The sequence below is a fragment of the Pleurodeles waltl genome, chromosome 7 (assembly GCF_031143425.1).
Source record: "Pleurodeles waltl isolate 20211129_DDA chromosome 7, aPleWal1.hap1.20221129, whole genome shotgun sequence".
Classification (NCBI taxonomy): domain Eukaryota; kingdom Metazoa; phylum Chordata; class Amphibia; order Caudata; family Salamandridae; genus Pleurodeles; species Pleurodeles waltl.
The window spans coordinates 832,087,242-832,109,452 of NC_090446.1; positions in this window are offsets into that span (position 1 = coordinate 832,087,242).

A 22,211-nucleotide genomic window follows, 5' to 3' on the forward strand; every position below is an offset into this window, starting at 1 on the left:
GCTCATTTATTGGCTCTGGGTTCCTCGGGTTCTTGATGAACCTACAAGCCCTATATATCTCCGCAACCAGAGGAGTCCAGCAGACGTAACGGTATATTGCTTTCGATAATCTGACATTGCAGGGAAAAGTTACAGAGTAAAACGTAGAGAAACATTTATGTTTTTTTCACCTAAATTTCAATATTTTTCTTTTTCAGTTGTTATTTTCTGTAGGAAACCCTTGTAGGATCTACACAAATGACCTATTGCTGAATTCAGAATTTTGTCTACATTTCAGAAATGTTTAGGTTTCTGGGATCCAGCATTGGTTTCATGCCCATTTCTGTCACTGACTGGAAGGAGGCTGAAAGCACAAAAAATTGCAAAAATGGGGTATGTCCCAGAAAAATGCCAAAATTGTGTTGAAAAATTGGGTTTTCTGATTCAAGTCTGCAAACCCTTTGTTGATGCCATTTTCAGGGGAAAAACCACAAACCTTCTTCTGCAGCCACTTTTTCCAATTTTTTTGAAAAAAAAAATAATTTTCCCGGTATTTTGGCAAATTTTTTGGCCTCTTTCAGGGGAACCCACAAAGTCTGGGTACCTCCAGAATCCCTAGGATGTTGGAAAAAAAGGACGCAAATTTGGCTTGGTTAGCTTATGTGGACAAAAAGTTATGCGGGCCTAAGCGCGAACTGCCCCAAATAGGCAAAAAAAGGCCTGGCACAGGAGGGGGAAAAGGCCTGGCAGCGAAGGGGTTAAAGAATACACCGAGAACCCCTCCTCAGTGATACTAAGCCTTCTGGTAACAGCGAAGCTGCACCTCAGTTCTTTTTTATAGAAGATGCAGAGCAAGCTCCGGTTTGATTAAATCTACATGGCTAAGAACAAGGGGAACACATAAGCTAGTGGCACAGGTACGCCAACTAGAGTCCTCAGTGACTGTAGCTGCAACAAGAAATGCTGGGAGACGTGTCTGTTACATACCCTTCACATTACTGAAAGGTTTGATTCCTTTTATGAATTGTTATAGACACACAGAGACAGATACATTAGTGCCTCAAATAGATGCCTCTCATCTTCGTATCTGATGAGAGCAGAGCACTTCTTGAGGGCGAAATCCCTGAGGAGGAAATCGTGAAAGCGATGGCCGCCCTACCTACCTGTAAATCATCAAAGGAAGATGGGTATTCATAATTATATTAAGTCTCTAATTCCCATCCTGCACCAAACATTCTAGGAAGTCAAAATCAAGGGCCCCTTGAGATTGATGTCCAAAAGGCCATAGTTAGCCTCCTAACCAAAGAGGGTGCCTTGCAGAGCTTCTGCTGTATTAATTAATTAATTATTAATTGTCCTTAATTAATGTTGACGTACAAATACGAGCAAAAATAGTAGTGACAATATTGCGTTAATTTATCCACAAACTAACAAAGAAGGAAAAATACTTAACTACTGTACAATGATGCTTAACACCAGGAGTGATCAGATGTATTGAAGACGATCAAAGTAAACTTGATGGTAATTAGAGTGTGCATTTATTTCTAAAATAGACCGGCTCAAGGTTAGGGACAGCTTTGTGGACCATGCCAAGACATTTAAAAGGGATGTGCTTTTAAAATAAAGGGAATTGACATGTTTTAGATGAGAAGAAATATACAGTATATCTGGGAGGAAAGATTGAGGCTAAGACTGACTGCAGAAGGATTCCTGCTTACAGAGTCATTGTAGTTAACTGTTACTCAATTAACTCTTCCAGATTTTCCTCTGGTACTAACATTAAAATTCACATACGTACAGAGCTTGTGTGCAATTTCATAAACATTTTTCCTCCACAGGTAAAATTTCTTCTCCTTAGAATAAACCCCATTTAGTACAACCCCATTAAATATAGTGCACACTTTTTCTTCCTCACTCTTAAGCGCACTTCATTTTGGCTATAACAGAGGTAGTTTTAATGTTTTCGTGGTTGTAAAAAAACTGCAAAATGGGGCAAATGCGCACAAACTTATAACTTGTGGGTGTTCTCTGAATTTTACGATGACTAACCTCTTCTGCCACTCGCACTAATGCACACATAAAGCTGAGTCCTAAAAGTAGTCCTGCTGACAGTTCGATGTAACAAGTTTTACCTTATTATTTGAATAATATTTATATTAGTGTCCACAAATACCATTTTTGAACTCCTTGGTTCCCTTCGTGGCACACAACTGTCTTCTCTATCACAATTAAGAGATTGAGCTCATGAGCAGCTTTCAAGCAAATGCTGAATAGTTTCATTTTTGCTGTAGAGTTTCACACAGGGCTACCTCTCAATTCTAGAGGGCTAACGTTTTCTTGCAACATTATTCTACCAAGCATGCCTGCCAGCTAAATTTTTTAGGTTGACTATATTAATATTATACAGCATACAATACTAGATGACAGTTTACAAATGTGCCATCAGTAAGAACTTTTGTAAGATTCACTATAATATTTTGTCGATGTGCAATGCAATGCCATAACATGTGGAGCTTTTATGCTGAGACATAAAACACCGGCCCTGCACATTAGTATTGATTGTCATGCATTTAGGCAAAATAAAATAATTACGTCAATAGGCATTCAACAGCTGATTAGAAAACACTTACACATTTGCCAGCCAGCTACACCCACCCTCAAATTTGGCACGGTTTAACCACATAGGAAAAGTGTTCTGCGGAAATTACTATGTGATCTTACCTAATGAGTGTAAGTAATGTCTTCAGCCAGTCAGCACTGCGTGGGGCCTACAGGAGCGCGCCTCTGAACCTTCATCTTCATATTGCCATAGCATCAGTGATCTCAATTATGAGCTCACTGTACGGCAGCTTGAGTGAGCCTGCTGCAATACGAGCCCAACACATGACGGGGAGACATGTTCAGCCTACTACTCTTGCTCGTTCCAGTGTCAATGAGCACAAGTGATTCTCAAAACAAGCCAGGCATAAAAAGACAATAAAAAGACAATAGAACGGTCCCCCAAATTGATCACGAGAAGAACAAAGTTATTCTGTTATTAAAACGTTTGTATGAAAACACAAATTACATGGATTAGGGTCTTATTGAAACATTGAGACCCATATATTCATGAAAAGTTTGCACTGCCTTTTTAATGCAAAAGCGGCACAAGCCTACCGTCATATGAAGATTTTGACGCTAGACCCATCTAGTGTCAAAATATCTGAGTTAGTGTCATTTTTTGGGAGCGCCAATCCACATTGCGTCATTTTGCAACAATAATATGCAGGGTAGGCATTCCCTTCCAAGATGGTTACGCTAGCCCTCTAGCGCCATATTTACTGCCCAATGCTAAAATGACACACAGGAAGGAATCAGTCTAAAAAAATGATGCAAAGCCCAATTTGCGTCCAATTTTAACACCTATTAAGACCAGGTGTTAAAATGAGGCCCACAATCAATCAATCAATCAGGAACTTGTAAAGCGCAGTACTCACCCGTGAGTGTCTCAAGGTGCTGAGGAGTGGGGGAGAGAAGGGGAGGGAGGTGCTGCTACTGCTCGAACAGCCAGGTCTTAATAAGTTTCCTTAAGGTAAGGAGGTCTTTGGTCTGGCGCAGGTGGGTGGGAAGAGTGTTCCACTTTTGGCGTCGAGGTGCCAGAATGATCTACCGCTGGTTGTAGTTCTGCAGACGCGTGGGATGGTTGCGAGGGTGAGGTAGGCGGGGCAGAGATGTCAGGTCACGGTGTAGAAGGAGAGCCGTCTGTTGAGGTGTTCTGGTCCGGTGTTGTGTAGTGCTTTGTGAGCGTGGGTGAGGAGTTGAATGTGATTCTCTTGTTGACTGGGAGCCAGTGCAGGTTTCTCATGTGGTCTGTGATGTAGCAGTGGTGGGGGATGTCCAGAATGAGGAGTGAAGAGGCGTTCTGGATGCGTTGCAGCCCCTTCTGGAGTTTGGCCGTGGTTCCTGCATAGAGGGCATTGCTGTAGTCTAGTTGGCTGCTTACGAGGGCTTGGGTGACTGTTCTTCTGGTTTCGTTGGTTATCCATTTGTTGATCTTTCAGAGCATGCAGAGGGTGTTGAAGATGGAGGAGGAGATGGCATTGACTTCCTGGGTCATGGATAATGAGGAGTCCAAGATGAATCCTTGGTTGTGTGGTCGGTGGGAGTCGGAGCCGCTCCGAGAGTGGCAGGCCACCAGTAGTCATCCCATGTGGAGGGGGTGGAGCTGAAGATGAAGACTTCCGTCTTGTCAGATTGAGTTTGAGGCAGCTGCTCTTCATCCATTCGGCGATGGCCTTCATTCCTTGGTGGAGGTAGGTCTTGGTGGAGTGCTTGGTGAGGGAGAGGATCAGCTGGGTGTCGTTGGTGAATGCGATGATGTTGAGGTTGGGGGATCAGGCAATGTTAGCGAGCGGGGCCCTGTAGACGTTAAAGAGGGTCGGGCTGAGGGATGAACACTGGGGTACTTCGCATATGATTACGGTGGCCTCCGAGCAGAATGGGGAAGGCGGACTCTCTGGGTTCTGCCGGTGAGATAGGAGGAGACCCAGTCCAAGGCTCTGTCGTGGATCCCTGCATTGCTGAGGCGTTAGCATAGGGTGTGGTGGCAGATGGTGTCAAACACAGCTGAGAAGTCCAGGAAGATGAGGGCCGCGGTTTCGCCGTTGTCCAGTATGGTTCTGATGTCGTCGGTGGAGGCGATGAGGGCGCTTTTGGTACTGTGGTTACTGCAGAATCCGGATTGGGAAGGGTCCAGGGTGCAGTTCTCCTCGAGGAAACAGATTAGTTGTCTGTTGACATCCTTCTGGATGACTTTTGCCGGGAAGGGGAGCAGGGAGATAGCCCGGAAGTTCTTGAGGTCCCTTGGGTCCGCCTTGGATTTTTTGAGTAGGGCGTTGATCTCAGTCTGATATGGCTGTGTCCTGCCTTGGTGGGTGGGTCGTTGGCGTGGAGACTGGTGAAGGTGCAGTTCCTGCAGGAGAAGGGTCTGTGGGTGGTTTGGGGAGGCTTGAGGGCAGATGGGAGAGCAGCCACTGTTGAGGGCACAGAGGGTGGTGGCATCATAGTGAAGATGCTCATGGTGGCGGTGGGGGAAAAGGGAACCATGGACTACTCAGGGAAAACACACAGAAGGAGCATTGGCCACCTCCTGGACAGCATGGAACTGTTAATGCTCCAGCTTGACACATGCCACAGATGACAGCAACGACAATAGGTCCCTCCAGCACCACCACTGCAACGCAAAACACCACCACAGCAGCCACAAAGGCAGCACAAAAGGTAGGAGAGGAAATTCCAACAGCGCACAACCATCCTCGGGCTCAGGGAACAAGATGTCATCAGAACCTACCATCTGAAGTGGGAGTCCATTGTACGCCTGCTGCACCACATAGCGCCCGACATCACTGCAAGGGTGGAAACTCCAACTAATATACCACCCATGACCAAACTCCTCATTGTCCTCCATATGCTGGGGTCAAGATCATTCCAGACAACGGTTGCACAAGTGACTGCTATCTCCTAGCCATCCTTCTCGGCCTTCCTACCAAAGGTTCTGGATGCAATCATCTGCTCACACCCCACCACATCTGCTTCCCCAACACCCAACAACTGCAGCTGGATACCAAGCACATTTTCAGCCTAATTGCTGGGTTCCTGCATGTGCTGGGTGCAATGGACTGCACCCATGTCCAACTTGTGCCACCTGCTGCAATAGAACACCTCTACGGCAACCGCAAACACACCCATTCAATAAATGTGTAGGTCATTGTGGACCACTGTGGGCTCTTCACAAACATCCTAGCCAAATATCCCGGCAGAGTCCATGATGCCTAGATATTCCAGTATTTCATCATCAATGAGCGCTTCTAGGATGGGCAATATGGCAATGGCCTACTCTTAGGTAAGCCACCACACTAACCAGTACACAAACAACACACCAACATAATAGCACCAACAAGACATACACCACAATAAACACACATGGGCAGGGGAACACAGATGTTTAGACAACAACACATATGCCATATGCCACACTACACCACATTCATTGCACATCACACACACATATGTACATAATGCTGCCACAACCTGACCGACACACCACATGTGTTGAGACGGGCCACTCACCTGAAAAGAAGGATGTCTGCAGTGGCAATGGTATGCCCCTGACCTCCTGGAACACCTCTCAGCACTTCCTGGTGGACACAAAAACCCCAGCAGGCGTCCCAAAAGGAAAATGGGAGTGGAAGAGAAAGAGACAAAACACTGCCACGTCTTGCCGGTCCAGCCAGGCACCCTCAATCCTCAGGGAAGCAGGTCGTTGTTGACAGAGTGATAGTGGAGTTAGTACACTTATCTTCTTTGAAACTGAATCTCTCTTTCTGATATGGGCACAGGAGCGGGAGAAGAACACTGGGATGCTCCAGCACTTTTCTTGAATAATAATAACTGTTGGCACAATTACTAACACTACATTACCAAAAACTCAAACTGAGTACCATAACAATAGGCACTGCGACACTAGGGCTGGCTACACAGAGATTCACTGTTGCCCACTACAATTAGAACTGTAGTTGCACTTATCATGCACAAGAAAGACAAACAAAGGTATTAATTATATCACATATAACTTTACTGCATGCATAGAGTTAAATTAAAAGTAACAAAAACAATCCAATAAATACAAATGTCCACTCTGGGTTTAAACAGTTAGGGTGGCACAGTTTGATTTGGTTTCACTGTGTTTGTAAAAAACCCTTCAAAAGCAAATTCCTCAAACCTGAAAGACCGGCATGAATGACACAATTTAAATCCAAGAGTTATGCTATTAGAGAAAGAAAGTCACGTAAATGCTCTTTAAAATTGCACTGTCACTTTGTGTAGTACTTGAGCTCAAGCAGATTTCCTGAAGCACATTTAGGCAAGTAACTACAATGATAATGTAGAATGTTCAGAAATGCAATTGCATCTTCAAAATAAGCACTCTGCCAAAATATGAGGTTTGAAATACACCAGCTGTTCTAGGAAAGCGCAGTGCTCAAAGAACAAACTCCCTGGAGAATACTAGTCACTTAGCTGCAGTCTTTTCCGGAGTGCTGGAGGAATGCCTGGTGTCAGCTGGTGCAGGAACGAAGAAAAGAATTGCCTCAAAAGTCCTGAATATGAAGATGACAGCAGGGGCTTGACTGCCAAATCAGATGCTGAGATCAGGAAGAAAAACAAAGCCAAGCAGGGAGGCATGCTTCACTCTGCTATTTATAGCCAAGCAGGAAAGCAGTTGACTTTCCACATGTGGATGAGTCACCACACCCAATTAGAAGCACATGTCTACACCACACCCAACTAGAAGCACATGTCTACACCTGCTCACATTAGCAAACAAGCATTGGTAAAACAAGCATTGGTAAAACCAATTGAATAACACAGCACATTATGCTTACTTAGAAACATGAAGGTTTAATCAAGAACAGAGAAATTATTTAACCCTAATCCCTGGGGATGCTGACAGATAACGCAGGAGGCACCTTGGGGATTCCTGACAATATGAAGGACAGGTGGAGCTATGTTCCCTTTGCATACAGAAGCTGGGGCAAACTACGACAAGTGTCCACTGGTTGACAACTAAATACAGATCCCACATGCATTGCACCAAACAATGAAGAGCTGAGCATTGTAAATGACAATGTAAAGAAATTCACACATAGGCACAGCCTACATTTGTTATGTGTACGAGCCTCTGGAGACACCAATAACAAATGCCACCCAGGGGTTGCCATAACCAACTACATATCACCTATCTTTAGTGAGCAGCTTTACCTGTCTGCTGCATTGTGCTGCACACATAGGAATACAACATCACCAGCCATGAAAGACCGTGGGGCAGATAAATGAGAAGTGGTGCTGCACCTAGTCCAGTGCCACTTCACGTGCACCCCTTAGCACCTGGTAACACCACCATGTGTGCACTGTATACAAGTAAAAGGCCACAATGGCACACAGTAGTTGTAATACTGTAAAAGGTAATGGATGCCATAGGAGGACCTTGTAGGAGTATGGAAAACATACCTTAACTTTAATGCACTGTACTTAGTGGCACATTAAACAATATGATGCTCCCCCTCCCAATGCCTGCACTGTGCATGTGTTGAAAGTGTCTGTTAGAAATGATGCGTAAAAACCTTGGAGATTCCAATGCACCTCTTTTGCTAGTCCTCCAATTGTGTGAATCACACCCTTGTACACATGTCATCTGCCACAAAGGGTCACAAAGTGTGGCATTGCATGCGTAGTGCCACATGATGACATGGAGGCCTGAATTTGGCTTTGTGGGGATACCATGGTGTCAATGCAAATTACACTTTTGTGGTGCAAAGAGGTGTTAGGTCTCACTAATAATAGGACACAGCCTCAAATATGGATAACACAACACATGTTTGGCATTGTTGAACTGTCAGTTTGGATTAATTTGACAATCACCAGTTCCCTGAGCCACAACCCATGATAGTAATGTCCAACAACATATTCCAATGGAACCATACTACAAAACAGGAGTACACACAATACCAGAAGCAAGATGGAGTCCTCACTCCACCTAAAACTAACATCTGCCATGGAGCATACAAAATCACAAATATGCATTACCAACACATGTTCTCTCATTCCTTTACAGCTGACCAAGGTTATGGCATACAGCCATGGGTGATGACTCCTTTTGGCAACCGAACAATGATGGAAGAGAGGGCATACAATGAAGGACACAAAATGTGATAGTGAGGACATTTGGGCTACTGAATTCACGGTACAGGTGCCTGGCCCTATCAGGAGGAAGCCTCTTGTATGCACCACCACTGGTATGCAAGATGATACTTGTATGTGCAATCTTGCATAAGATATGTATATGGACCAATGTTCCCAATGAGGAGTAGGAAGGCAATGGGGCAGCACAGGTGGAGGGGGAACAACAAAACACTGCAGCTGGAGTTCACAGGACACAACAAATTGTACAGAACTTCTACACCTTGACACTGTACAAACAATATCGCTTTGTAATTATCACCAATAAACCATTTTGTACCAGAATGTCCATGGTCTACTCATTCTCCAGTACAGATACCATTGGAATGTTGCTTATACCTCTGAGAGCATGAAAGAAACACAACAGTAACAAAGATGGTTGGAACATAAGCTGTGATATAAGAGGGTATAGTGCGACCATGCCACATCAGTGTCACATAACTCACAGCCATGTGGCTCTCATAACCTAGATACACGTACCACAAGAAGTATGCGGCATTAAGTGGCCATTGTACAAATTCCTACCCCTTTCCCCACATCATCCCCACGCCCGGCAAGATGTATGTACATACAGTAGGGGCTGTTTCCAAATGGTACATTAGAAAAATAGGTACTGAACTGTGTCACATTTCCAATGGATAGCTGTTATGCCGGCACTGAGCCCATGTAACAAGGGGGGTGACCAATGGAATCAATGGGCCTTCATTGGCTGTTCAGGGTCAGGAACCAAGGTTTGAGCCGAGGCCTGCAACATATATCAATGGCTTTATGTTCCACCACAACCATTGGGTCCAACCCTGTCACATGGTGTGCTGTACCTCATATATGGCACACACATATTAGCTGTGGAGTGCCCTTAAGGTTGCTAGTCAATTAAGCAGCAATGGCTGCTGATCTACTCTCATACGTATGGCATATAGCCAGGATTTAACTATGAAATGGGAGAATGTTTGACCAAATTAATGTCTGGGTGGAATGTAGGCAGAGTCTCTCCCACTCCCTATGTACATTTTAACACACTTGTCACACAAATCTGCTATCTTGACACATGCATGCAGCTAATCCGGATATAAAGTAAAAGTTTGTTGTACGGGTGTATGGCCTAGGTAGGAACGGGTTTACAGTTACCTTCAATGGTTGACATGTGTCAGAAAGGTTACCAAGTACATTCTGTATGATACCATTGCACACCACATAAAAACACACCTCTCATTGACCCTCACATGCCTAACCAAGAGAAAGTTACCAAAAGTGACAAAATTCCCTAAAATATCTAGGTCTCTAACATGCCACTCAGGTGAGGGATGTGCAAGTATGTCTAGCAATATCAAAACATGTCACAGATCTATCTTAAAATGTATGTCAGAAGAAGGAGACAGATATTTGCATGTGGGCAAAAAATACTACAGCACTGAGATGATTTCACTCACTAACAAGATGATGAAAGCGACATAGGTTGTAGAATGCTGAATTTAATGGAAATCCATGCACACTAAAGGATGTAGAAGGACAGCTGAGAGAATCCCACAGAAACTTGGAGATACAACATGGGGAGGTCCCTTGGAGACTACACAAGTGCTGTGGCAGGTGTACTGTCGTGTGTGGAAGTCATGTAATCTTGGAAAGCCTGGAAATAGGAGGGAAACTATCATGTAGCCAGTAGTAGAAGATGTGTACATCTCCAAACTACACAAGTCACATGTTGCATTCTGTCGATGTATGACAGGACAATGTTGCAGTAGAAGATGTGTACAAAGTGTAAGCAGCCTAAAGCAATCCAGAAATGTACAACCTAATCTATTCCAAACAATATATGCCATAAATGATGGAAAAGGTACACACATAGACCAGTACTGACTGTGTAACACAATAATGTCACCATGTGATCACCCAACATATGTTCAGAGAGCTTGGCTAGGTCAGTACATAACCCACTCATGTTTGCTACAACAACAATGTTGTAGTTGTCCATTGCATACTATTCTGACAGAAGGCAGTGACAGATGATATCATCTATCCCCTCGTTTGTACAAAAATTACAGGTTATACTAGAGATACAGGCCGTAACCAAGCTGCAAATGGAAATTACTAAGAATGCATATGGAAATTACTAAGAATGTATTACCATGTCCATCAGACCATGGCAAATGATGAGACATGTTCTACACGTAAAAGTAGCCAGTCCTCTGTACATGATATGGCAAGCCTGACATCAAGTACCCCACAGGAAAAATAAAAACCCTGGCCATCTGATCACAAATGTACATATGTCAGTCTGCAGGGGAATGCACATTGCTCTGATGAAGAGCTATCATGAGGAGGCTAGATCCCCGCCCAGTACCCCTTAACACCAATGCAGAGACCACAATGACTCTTGACACATTTAGGGGCCCAATGCATGTGCACAGTGGACTGAGCAGAGTGGAGCACGGTAAAGCTGTGCCAAAACATGCGACCATGTGCCACTAGTCACACAGTACAAAGGATCACCATCATTGCTTGACCTCAACACTGCAAGTTGTATCCCGTTGTATGTGACAGTCATAACAAAGATGTTGTGGTTGATTGTAAGTACCTAGTTTGTGTCAAGAGCACATATGTCTGATATTTCAGCACACAAGTACCACTTAGAGGGCACAGGCCTGGTATTGTGAGTGGAAGTTTGCAAAAACATCAACTTTCCACTAATGAAAATGCATTTATATCACATGATCATTGACGTACTTAAATGACCATCAGATGTGTTCAGACGTACGGAAACATAGGTCGGACAAATATGACTACACAGCCATTCAACAAAGGCTAATATGTGTCCATGCAGGAAGTTAGATATGTAAGGTTTCATATCCCATGAACACACCACTGTGGTAAATTTTGCACATATGACACTACACATGTCTTCCAAGCCACACAGCACATACCAACCTTCATAGACACGTGAATACACCATCTCCTGAATCATAGATTAATGGGAAACTATATGTCACACATGTAGCAGAGCATCATGAAGCCTGAACCTAACAACACACCTCAGTGTGGACACACATGCACTCACATTGCCAGTTGTAACATGAAATCAACCCGGCCGTTGTCCACTGCATCCTGAGAATAAGACTTCTCATGGGTATCACATGCATTACCATATATTGGACCTAGTCCATCATATCTACTGTGTTGTAGTCATAGGCAAATTTGGAAATCAGACATTACAAAGTGGTAGACCCACATATATGTGTTAGATAACATATGTACACTCCTAGTAAACATGTGGTAACATGTATGTGTACAAAGTCTAGAAATACATGCACAAAAATTCAAACAGTATTAGTCATCACATGCATCACACACACATACAAACACAATTGAAACATATACAGATGTTACTGTTAAAATCTGTACGAACATGCACACACAGGTAGACATGCCATATTTACTACATACATGCATAGCCCCTGTGACAAGGTACGTGAATCTGGGTGCACTGTCAGTCTATCCCACAAAACCCACGCATTCCCATTGGGCACCAAAATATTTTGACGCAAAGGGCAATATTAAATTCTTTGCTATGCCAAAAATATGATGCCTGGCCCTGTGCATCAATCTAAAGTCCACAGGCCTTGTCAGGCTTCATGGGAAGGAATATCAAGCATGACCGTGATGCGTCAAAACTTTCAATGCAAACGCCAATAATTCTAACTTTACTAAGGAAAAATGACACCTGGTCCCTTCACATCAATCACAAGTCTTGAGGCCTTGTCAGCCCCAATGGGGAAAAACCCGACGCATGACCGCCATGCGTAAAAAAAAAGGACACATATCAGAAAACGTGACACCCAGGCCCAGGAAGTGATGAAACAGGACCTCCTGCAGGCATACATGGTACAGTACATTCACTTTCACTTCACAGTCTTTTTGTTTGTGACTGTGTGAGTGTGTGTGGAGCAGGTGGTGGTGCAGGATTGGTGTTGCTGGAGAGTTTTGTGTTGTGTCCTTTTGCTGTTGTGTGCTTTTTGTCTTTTTCCTGGGTCTTTTGTAGTGTTTTTGTCCTGTATTTGTTCTTGCATTGTGGGGTGTTTGTCCAGTGGTAGAATAGTTTGTTGGGGTAGTTGAGGTTTGGTGGGGTAGTCTGTTAATTGTTTTTTTTTTTGGGTTGGTACATTTGCAGTTTGTACATACTGCATAATGTCTGGGATACGGTGGACAACCAAGATGGTAGCTGATGAACTGGGAGTGTTCATTTGGTTGGTGTCTGATTACATTCTGATGATGCTAGTTTTGGGTGGCTGAATAATCCAGGGCTACCCCACTGAGGCACAGAAGCTGCAGTGGGGCAAGGTGCTCCACCACCTGTGCAGAACATTTGGAATAGTGCGCACCGATCACCAGGTGAAGCATCGTTGGGCTGACCTGATAGCACAGGAGCAGGATCTACTGGATCACCTGGGGATACAAATTGGTGGACCGTTTGGTAAGTACCACATTTGCATTGCTACATCCTTATTTGCATGTGCATGACAGGCAGACCTAAGGTTGAATGCAGCATGTTTTGTCAAGGGTCTGGATAGGTTGTCGTGGGCCACATTTAGTAGTCCCTTGCCCCACCTTAGGGCTGCCATTGTGAAACTCACAAATAATGCTAAGCCATGGATGAAGTGCCATTTTCCCAGCTCGATATTAACAAAGTGCTGCGATGCATGCATGGTGCCACTTTGTTAAGCCGTGCACAACATGATGGCAGCACCAGGCATCATATATGGGAGGAGGCCTTCTCCTGTAAGGGAGGAAAAATAAATGGGGCAGGGAATAACTTTATATATCCTAGCACCATTTTTCCACCACTTTTAATGCCTGCTCAGAGGCGTTAAAAGAGGGTATACCTCTTTATATGATGGTCCCGTATATACTCTGCAGGAGTAGTGCTACATTTTTGGTGCCACTCCTCCTGAGTACATAATTTGCATCTATTTGTAATTACTAAAATGCCTCCTAACCTGTGGCATGGTGCGCCGTATATTACATATGGTGCACACATCGTGGGGGAATGGGGTGCTAAAGGGTGCAAAGACAGTTGCAAGGCATTATGGGCCACATGTAGAAAAATCAGATTTTGCGATTAGCAAATTGCGAGTCGCAAAACCCGATGTACAACAGTGTCAATGACACTGATTGCGTTTCCCAATGGGGTAGCAAATGACCTACCTCATGAATATTCATGGGGTAGGTCGCACTTTGCACCCCCATTGGGAATGGCCGCCCTCACAGAGATGGTGGCCTGCTGGAGACAGCAGACCACCATTTCTGTGACTGCTTTTAAGTAAAGCAGTTTTTTTTTTTTTAAATGCAGCCCATTTTCCTTAAAGGAAAATGAGATGCATTTCAAAATCCAAAATGAAAAGTTTTCTTTTAATTTTTTCAGAGCAGGCAGTGGTCCATAGGACCACTGCCTACTCCTTAAAAATATTTTTGCTACCATTCACATTCCGTTTGAGAATGGGTTAGCACCAGTTTGAAACTGGTGCTAACTTTTGCGAACGCATTCAGGGTCACAAAACAATCATACATACCATCTGGATTCGGTATTAGGAAGGGACGCCCTTGTCACGCCCATTCCTAATACCGAATCGCAAAACCCAAACTGCGATTCGGTAACAAGTTACTGAATCGCAGTTTCGGCTTTGTACATCCCAAATATCATTTTTCAAGTCACAAACGGGCCTATTCGCCGTTTGCAACTTGAAAACTGCTTCATACATCTGGCCCTATGTGCAGAATCACTTTCCCATAAATCAGACCCTTTGTGGCATTTAAGGGAGCTCAGCTAGGCACAGAGTCCAGACTACTTGCACACATTCCTCTTTGTGTACATCGTGTATAACTTACACCCCATAATGTTTCTATAATCTGACACACATGTGCTGAATTTGTACCACAGCCTGCCCCATTTTACAGACAGTATGGGGGCAGGCCTGAATTTGTGGCAGTACTAGCACATTACTCAGTAGCCAGCACCAACAAAGGCATACTTTGCAAGTGTGTCTGTGTTGAGGGGAGTGTATATGAGCAGGTTGGTATCCCTTCCTGGGCATAAATGGTCTACTATGGTGGCAATGGCTGCCCACACAGTACTGGCAAGACATCCTTAATGTTATTCAATTAATGTGCAGAAGGGACAATATGTGAACATGGGTATTTTATCTCTAGTGTGTGTCTTAATATGGCACACACATATTAGAGACAAGAAACAGGGATGTATAGATGCATTCCTCAACACTTTGCTATGCTTACAGCACCCTGGGCAGATGTTGTTTTTTTAGTGCTGACAATGAGTAAGATATCTTCAACATCTGGGGCAAAGAAACTTGTGTTACAATCGGACTGCAACTGCAACAGCCATTGCATGTCCCTCTGATCCTGAATACTGTTTCATGGTGACCCATATGGACATGGAGGTGTAACACTAATAAACAGCTGCATGATAAATCTATGTACATATGGTGCAGTGAGATGCACTACAGGAGTGTCAGGAAAAATAAGGCTCTAGTTGTTCCAGGGTCTCCATTATCTGGCCCTTAATCTCACAAATTATAAATGTTTGGCGGTTGTTCTGACATACCACTAAGTTGACTTGCTTACTCAGCTTAACAAGTTGAATGTGAAACTGCTGTCCATGTAAATAAATGTCCAAAAATCACTGGGCTGTGTTTTCATGTTGTGTATTGCAGATGGGCCTCCACCATACACCACTGGAGAAGTGGTCCAATTTGAAGACCCCAATGCAGCCAGTATGTGTCACCTTGTGAGTCACATGTGTCATTCCTGGGTTTTGAGTGGGAGGGTCTGATGTCTGCAATCCAATGATGAAATATAATGTCTGACCAATGAGATTACATCATCTGAGTTAGGATATAGGCATCATGTCTGATGCTATGTTGTGGTTTGAGTATGAGTTTTTGCACAAGTGCCAACATGTGCTGCTATGAAATAGTGGGTGTTAGGAATAGGAAAGCATGCCCATATATACATTAATGTCAATCATAATATGTGTCTGAGCTGCTGTTTATCTGATTAGCATGCTTGTTACCAACATATATGTCACAGCACTTTTGACAGCACTGTGGGACAGACGTAGCTTTCAGTTACTCACAAAATGGTATAGATAATGTACATGTATAGAGATCTCTAGGGGGCTAATGTAGGAGGCAGCAGTCATGAAAGGAGCCTTATTTTGCTGGCCAACAGTCAGTTGTTTACACAATGAGAATACAACTCTGCTCAAGTAGGTTGTGGGCCATATCTACGGTACGTAGCAGGATAGATGTGTGCAGATTTACCAACATGGTTTAGCCATCAAGATATTTGTGAGTGATCTTGGTCAGATCACGTGTGAATGAAATGTGAATGCTGACTATGTACCTGGTACTTAGGAGATGTCTGACATGCATGTACACATGTTGTTCAATGTTGGAAAATGGGTTATTGGTAAGGGCAGGTAGGTACCTACACTTAGCAATAGGCCACTAACCTCCATTAAGGTCCAGTTAGGTCTCTGTAAATTAACCCCAGCTCAACCCTTGGTAGCTTGGCAACGAGCGTCAAGGCTTAACTTAGGAGATGTAAAGCATCCAAATATCACAAAACAGTAATTAAATAAAACACATGAAACAGTTTAAAAATCCAAAACCAATTCATAAAAATAGATTATATTTTTATCCATAAAATGACACAAAAACGAATAAAATTGGATAAGGGGAACCGGAGATATGAATTTGTAAATAATTATAATTTTGTTAGCGCCTAGAAACAAAAAGCGCCAATCGGGTCATCTGGTTGCACCTCGACCGGGGCAAAGTCAAAGTTTAAGGCCGACCGTGTTGGAGCCCTGCTCGGCTACAGGCCACGGGAAGCCTCGGTTAAAAGTTTACCTTCACTCTTGGGGCCTCATTCCGACCCTGGCGGTCTCTGACCGCCAGGGCAGAGGCCAGCGGAAGCACCGCCAACAGGCTGGCGGTGCTTCCTGGGCTATTCTGACCGTGGCGGTAAAGCCGCGGCAAGAAAAGGGGAACCGGCGGTTTTCCGCCAGTTTTCCCCTGGCCCAGGGAATCCTCCGCCATGGGGATTCCGACCCCCTTCCCGCCAGCCTGTTTCAGATGGCGGGAACGGGTGTCGTGGGGCCCCTGCACTGCCCATGCTACTGGCATGGGCAGTGCAGGGGCCCCCTAACAGGGCCCCATACAGATTTTCACTGTCTGCTTTGCAGACAGTGAAAATCGCGACGGGTGCCACTGCACCCGTCGCACCCCTGCAACTCCGCCGGCTCCATTCGGAGCCAGCTTCCTCGTTGCAGGGGCTTTCCCGCTGGGCCGGCGGGCGGCCTTTTGGTGGTCGCCCGCCGGCCCAGCGGGAAAGTTGGAATGGCCGCCGCGGTCAGAATGACCGCCTTAGTCTTTTTTTTCGAAGATTTTCTTCAGCGGGACGAACCTGCCAGTCCAATCCGACCTCCTGGAGCCCTTCTCCAGATACGCGATGCGGGAATCCTCGGGGGAGATTTTTACCTTCGGACTCTTTTTCGAGGTGAAAATCCTTCAACTGAGGTAAACCTGGATCTTGATCCGACGTTCCTGGAGCCCTCCTCGGATACGCTGGCTAGAAGGTCCCGGTCAACTGTTTACCTTCGGACTTAGGGCCAGATGTAGCAAAGGTTTTTCCCATTCTGTGTCTATGGGAAAAAGTGTTCGTACATATGGCCCTTAGTCTCTTTTTCTGAGATTTTCTTTACCGGAATGAACCAGCAACTCAGGCCGGGTCGCGGTTGAGGCAAGCCAGCTAGAGTTGCCGTGGCGGGTCGGTTCCTCTATGGAGCTTTTTTTCAAAAGTTCTCCAAACTTCTCCAAACTTCTGGGGATTCTCCCAGATGTACTCTTAAGGTTCTTTTGAGGTCCACAGCTCACCCCAATGGTCCAGAAGTTCTGAGATGGTCCTTTGGGGGTGCAGACTACAACTCCCAGAATGCACCTGGCGCAAACTCCTTTTTGGCCACTGGACAGTGGTCAGCTGGTCGCTTTCTTCAGGAGTTGGTGCAGGGGACTCTGGTTAGCAATTTTTCACCTGTAGCAAACAGGGAGTCCCTCCTTGAACCAGTTGAAGCCAGGCAAAGTCCTTCTTGTGGTGAAGGCCAAGTGTGCAGCTGGTGCAGTCCTTCTGAGTGCAGGTTCCAGGTGCAGGCCAGGGGTCCAAAAGGGCAGTCCTTCTTCTTCTGTAGTTCTTCCTTTTTGGATGTGGTAGGGAACCGAGGTGTGGGTGCAGGTCTGCCAGTTTTATCCTGGGTGAAAAGCAGGGGGGTCCTGGTTCTCCAATCAGGTGCAGGGTCCTTCCCCCTGTGATGACCACTTCCTGGGAAGTGTGGCAAAAATCCATCATGGCTGAATCAGATTTTTGGAGGTTACATCTGGCTGAGCCCACCCACTGGTGTGGCTAAAAATCATAAACACACCCCTCTCCTGCCCTCTCCTAATGTAATCAAGGGGGCACCTAGTTGTCTGGGGTTGCAGGATGTGGGGGTGATGCTGGTTGCTCCAAATGTCCTTCTCTGCCTTTGAAGACCAGTTTGGCAGCCCTCCCCCTTCCTGCCTCTCCATCTGCTGAGGGGAGATTCCCTCCACACAGGCACATTCCTTTGTGTGAAGCCAGGCCACGTCACACCAAATCAAGGCAGCCTTGCCAGACTGCTAGAGCCTGGCCAATCAGAGCACAGCAGCAAAAACAATGCAGAGCTGAAATTGCCAACTTTTCAGGTAATGTTTAAAACTCTTTACCTGAACAAGTTATATTAAATCCAACAACTGGAAGTTGTGGGATTTATTACAACAATTAATTTGATAGCAAATTCTTGGTATGCATCATTTAAGGAGACTTTAAAAATTAAAATAAAGTCTCCCCATTCCAGCCTATGAAGGCCATTTACTACAATGAGGGAAAAACGAATTTGGCTGTTTTTACCTCACCAGGGCTTACAAAACTATTTTTATAAAGTCCCTGCTTATAGTTACATGGCACCCAGCCCTAAGGGCACATAGGGCACACCTTAGGGGTGACTTATATGTAAAAATAAGGTAGTTTAAGACTTTGGAACTACTTTTAATTCCAAAGTCGAATTTGCATCTAACTTTAATTTAAAAGCAGCCAGCAAGGCAGGCCTGCCTTTAAAATGACACTGGGCACCTCAGCAGTGCACCTATGGGTGCACTACCTATGCTGTGGTCCCTAAACCTACATGCCCTACCATATACAAGGGACTTATAGGTAGGTTCACTTAGCCAATTATAATTAGCCTAATTTGCATATCCATTTTACACAGAGCACTGGCTCTGGGACTGGTAAGCAGTACCCAGGGCACAGCCAAGAGTCAGTAAAACACCAGCAAAAAGTGAAAAATGGGGGTAACAAGTTAGGGGGCCTCTGCAATCAGCCCTTTTTTCTCACATTCAATATATAGGAATTCTGTAGCTGTACACAGTGCACTGCCAATCTTACTGTGCCCCTTAGAGCACCCAGACAGCCACCATGTGTGTGCCGCATTACCAAATTGCACGACATACCACAGAGTAGTTAGCAATAGGTACCACATTTTTAGACAACATAGAGGTACTGGTCATGCTTTGGCCAAACTATATGGACACTAAGTGTGAACTGTACATGTGGGCCCATTGTGAGCAATGGTGTGCCCCCTTGTAACGTGTGCTCTGAGCAGGATTTAATCCAAGGACACATGAATGATGTTTTGCTAAACCTTAGAATTACAGGTGGGAAGTGTCCAGCCCCCTATCAGATGACCCCCACCTTGCATCCATGATGTCTAGCCAAGACTTGACGTATCACCTGGGGTGTCAAAGTGGTGGATTGCATACGTTGCGCCACGTATTGACAATGGCACATGGATTATGGAATTGTAGGGCCACTTGATCCTCACCAGTCTGATGATACATATGTTGATCAAGGACGCAGTAGTCCAATTTCCTCTGGGCCCTGATGGTCAACAATGGATAGCAGTAACCCCAGAGACATGTACATGATACTGTAGATGGCTGGTAGGAAGTTTGCATCAATTTGGAGTTTGGCAGTGTTGTGGAATGTGTGGTGGACAGCATGTGTCATTCGAGGATGCTGTGTACATTGCATGTATGTTCTACCTCCACCCAATACTGTATTTAATGCCATGTTCTCTTCATGGTTCAGCTGCTAATATGAACCCAGCTGAAAAACACGCCTTTGAGAAGAGGAGTGGCAGGTACCGGCACATAATGGCAGTATAGGCCAGGTACCAAAAGGCAGAGAAAAGATATAGGAGGGAGAAATCAACTGGAGCTTGGTATGCATTTTCAAATGGTGGACCTCCGCTACAGACCACAACTGGTCAGACCAAATTGGGGAAGAGATCTGGCACCAGAGGGGCCTCTGCTGTCCTACCTCCTCCACTTCTGCAGCATCAATCCACAGCCAGGCACCTCAACAGCCACCTGCTCCAGCCACAAGCTCTACCTTAGAATCTGACATGAGACAGGACATGACAGCCAAGATGGAAAGGCTGGAGAAGATGGAAAGCAACAATACCCGTAATTATAAACTACTAAAGTACTGCAAGAAAAAGCTAAAGAAATTGTAAAAAATGTGTGTCACAGCCTTGCAGTTTCTTCCTCTCCCTTTTACTGATGTAAAATGTTTAAGTGGGTTTTAGGTGGGTACTGTTAGGATAGTAAAATAGTGTAGTTTAGGTGTTAGTCAGTGTATGTAGAGTTGGGAGGTAGGTTTTAGTACATTTTTATTTTGGGGGTGTTTGATGAGGGGTTATGTTGGGGTTTCTATGTTAAAATGTTTTTAAAAAAATAAAAAAATAAAAAATGACAAAAACTAGATACTTGTTTAGGTAATGGTTTAGTTAGTACATGTGTAGCCTTAGTTTATGTTGTCCTACTCGTGTCTCTTAGGATGGGGGATAATGTTTAGAGTGTGGTGTTACATGTGTAAGATTAGTTTAGAATAGCATAGTTAGGTGTAGGTGTAAAATAGGTTAAGTTAGTTTCAGTTAGTTTAGTGAAGGGTAGTGAACATGATAGGTCTTGATGTGAAGTTTGTATTATGTTTTAATACAGTCTGTTAGACAATCATCGCTCCATGTTGATTAAATGTCTGGATGTTCTCATGTGTGCACTGGCCAAGTAGGAGGAATGGGTTAGGGTATGCTTTCTGTCTTTATTTCCATGGATGACCATGTGCATCCCCTATGACCATGGAGCTGTCAGATTGGCTGCTAAATGACATCAGCTGGTCAAAACATTTGTCATCCACAGTTCCAGCCATTCACATTGTGTATGTATACAGTATGTTGGAAAGGTAAGTATGGAGCTTCAACTGTCATTGCTGGGGTCTGGCAGTATTATTGGTGGAAAGTGTGGCACGTATGACATTAGCCATATTTATGTCTGTATCGTTCCACATTGACAGCTGACTATAACTGATTAGATTTGCCTCTTCTGAACCACACATATTAGTTGTACTGGTGTTCTCATCTGGGTAAATTACCATACAATTGGTTCAGACCCATACCTGCCATATATCAATTTCCCTGGATATCTGTTCAATATCTGTATTTAAGACTTTGTAAGTTGGTTGTAGCCCACAACACCATCATTCATCTTTTTCATGTTACAATCCTAGCGTGTGGCTTTGTGTCTGACAGTAATGCACATATGTGTTCTGTTCTCATTGACATAGCTTCACACAATGCATAGATTTGATGGATCACAGTAAACATTAGAATGATACATGTGAATAAAATGATTTATTTATAGGTGCAAGCATATTTTCCAATGCTATACAATGTCCAGCTCACAGACCACATGAAATATCCGGAGCCATTTGTTGTACAATCAGAGTACGGGGTGAGGGACAAGTCATGAGACATGCTTAGGATAAGTATGCATTAGTGAGGAGGTGTCCAAATTGAGACAATGACAGTGCATAACAGACAAGTCAACAGTGGTTGAGTGAAGAGGGCACATTGCCTGCTGTCACAACACTGTTATGGCCTTAACCACAGAACTACGGAGATACAGTCCATGTTGCACAGACTGGTGCTACTGGGTGGTTTCTCTTGTGAATGTTATTCCTTCCACATCTTCATCCTCTGATGTGTGTGGTGCCTCGTGTGCCATGGGTGGTGATGTTGCTGAGGGGGCCAAACAGACATCAGGGGATAGAGATGTGGAGTCAAAGGTCCCAGCAGTTGCCATTTGTGGGAACACATTAGGCATCACTGCATCAAGGAGGAACTGCTGATTTCTTCACACTGCAGCAATAGCACAGTTATAGGAAGGCATGTTTTCCCTAAGGGAGGCCACTTCCAACTCTGTGGACTCCAGGGTATTCTGTATATCCCCCAACCTGTTGTTTATCATGCTGCA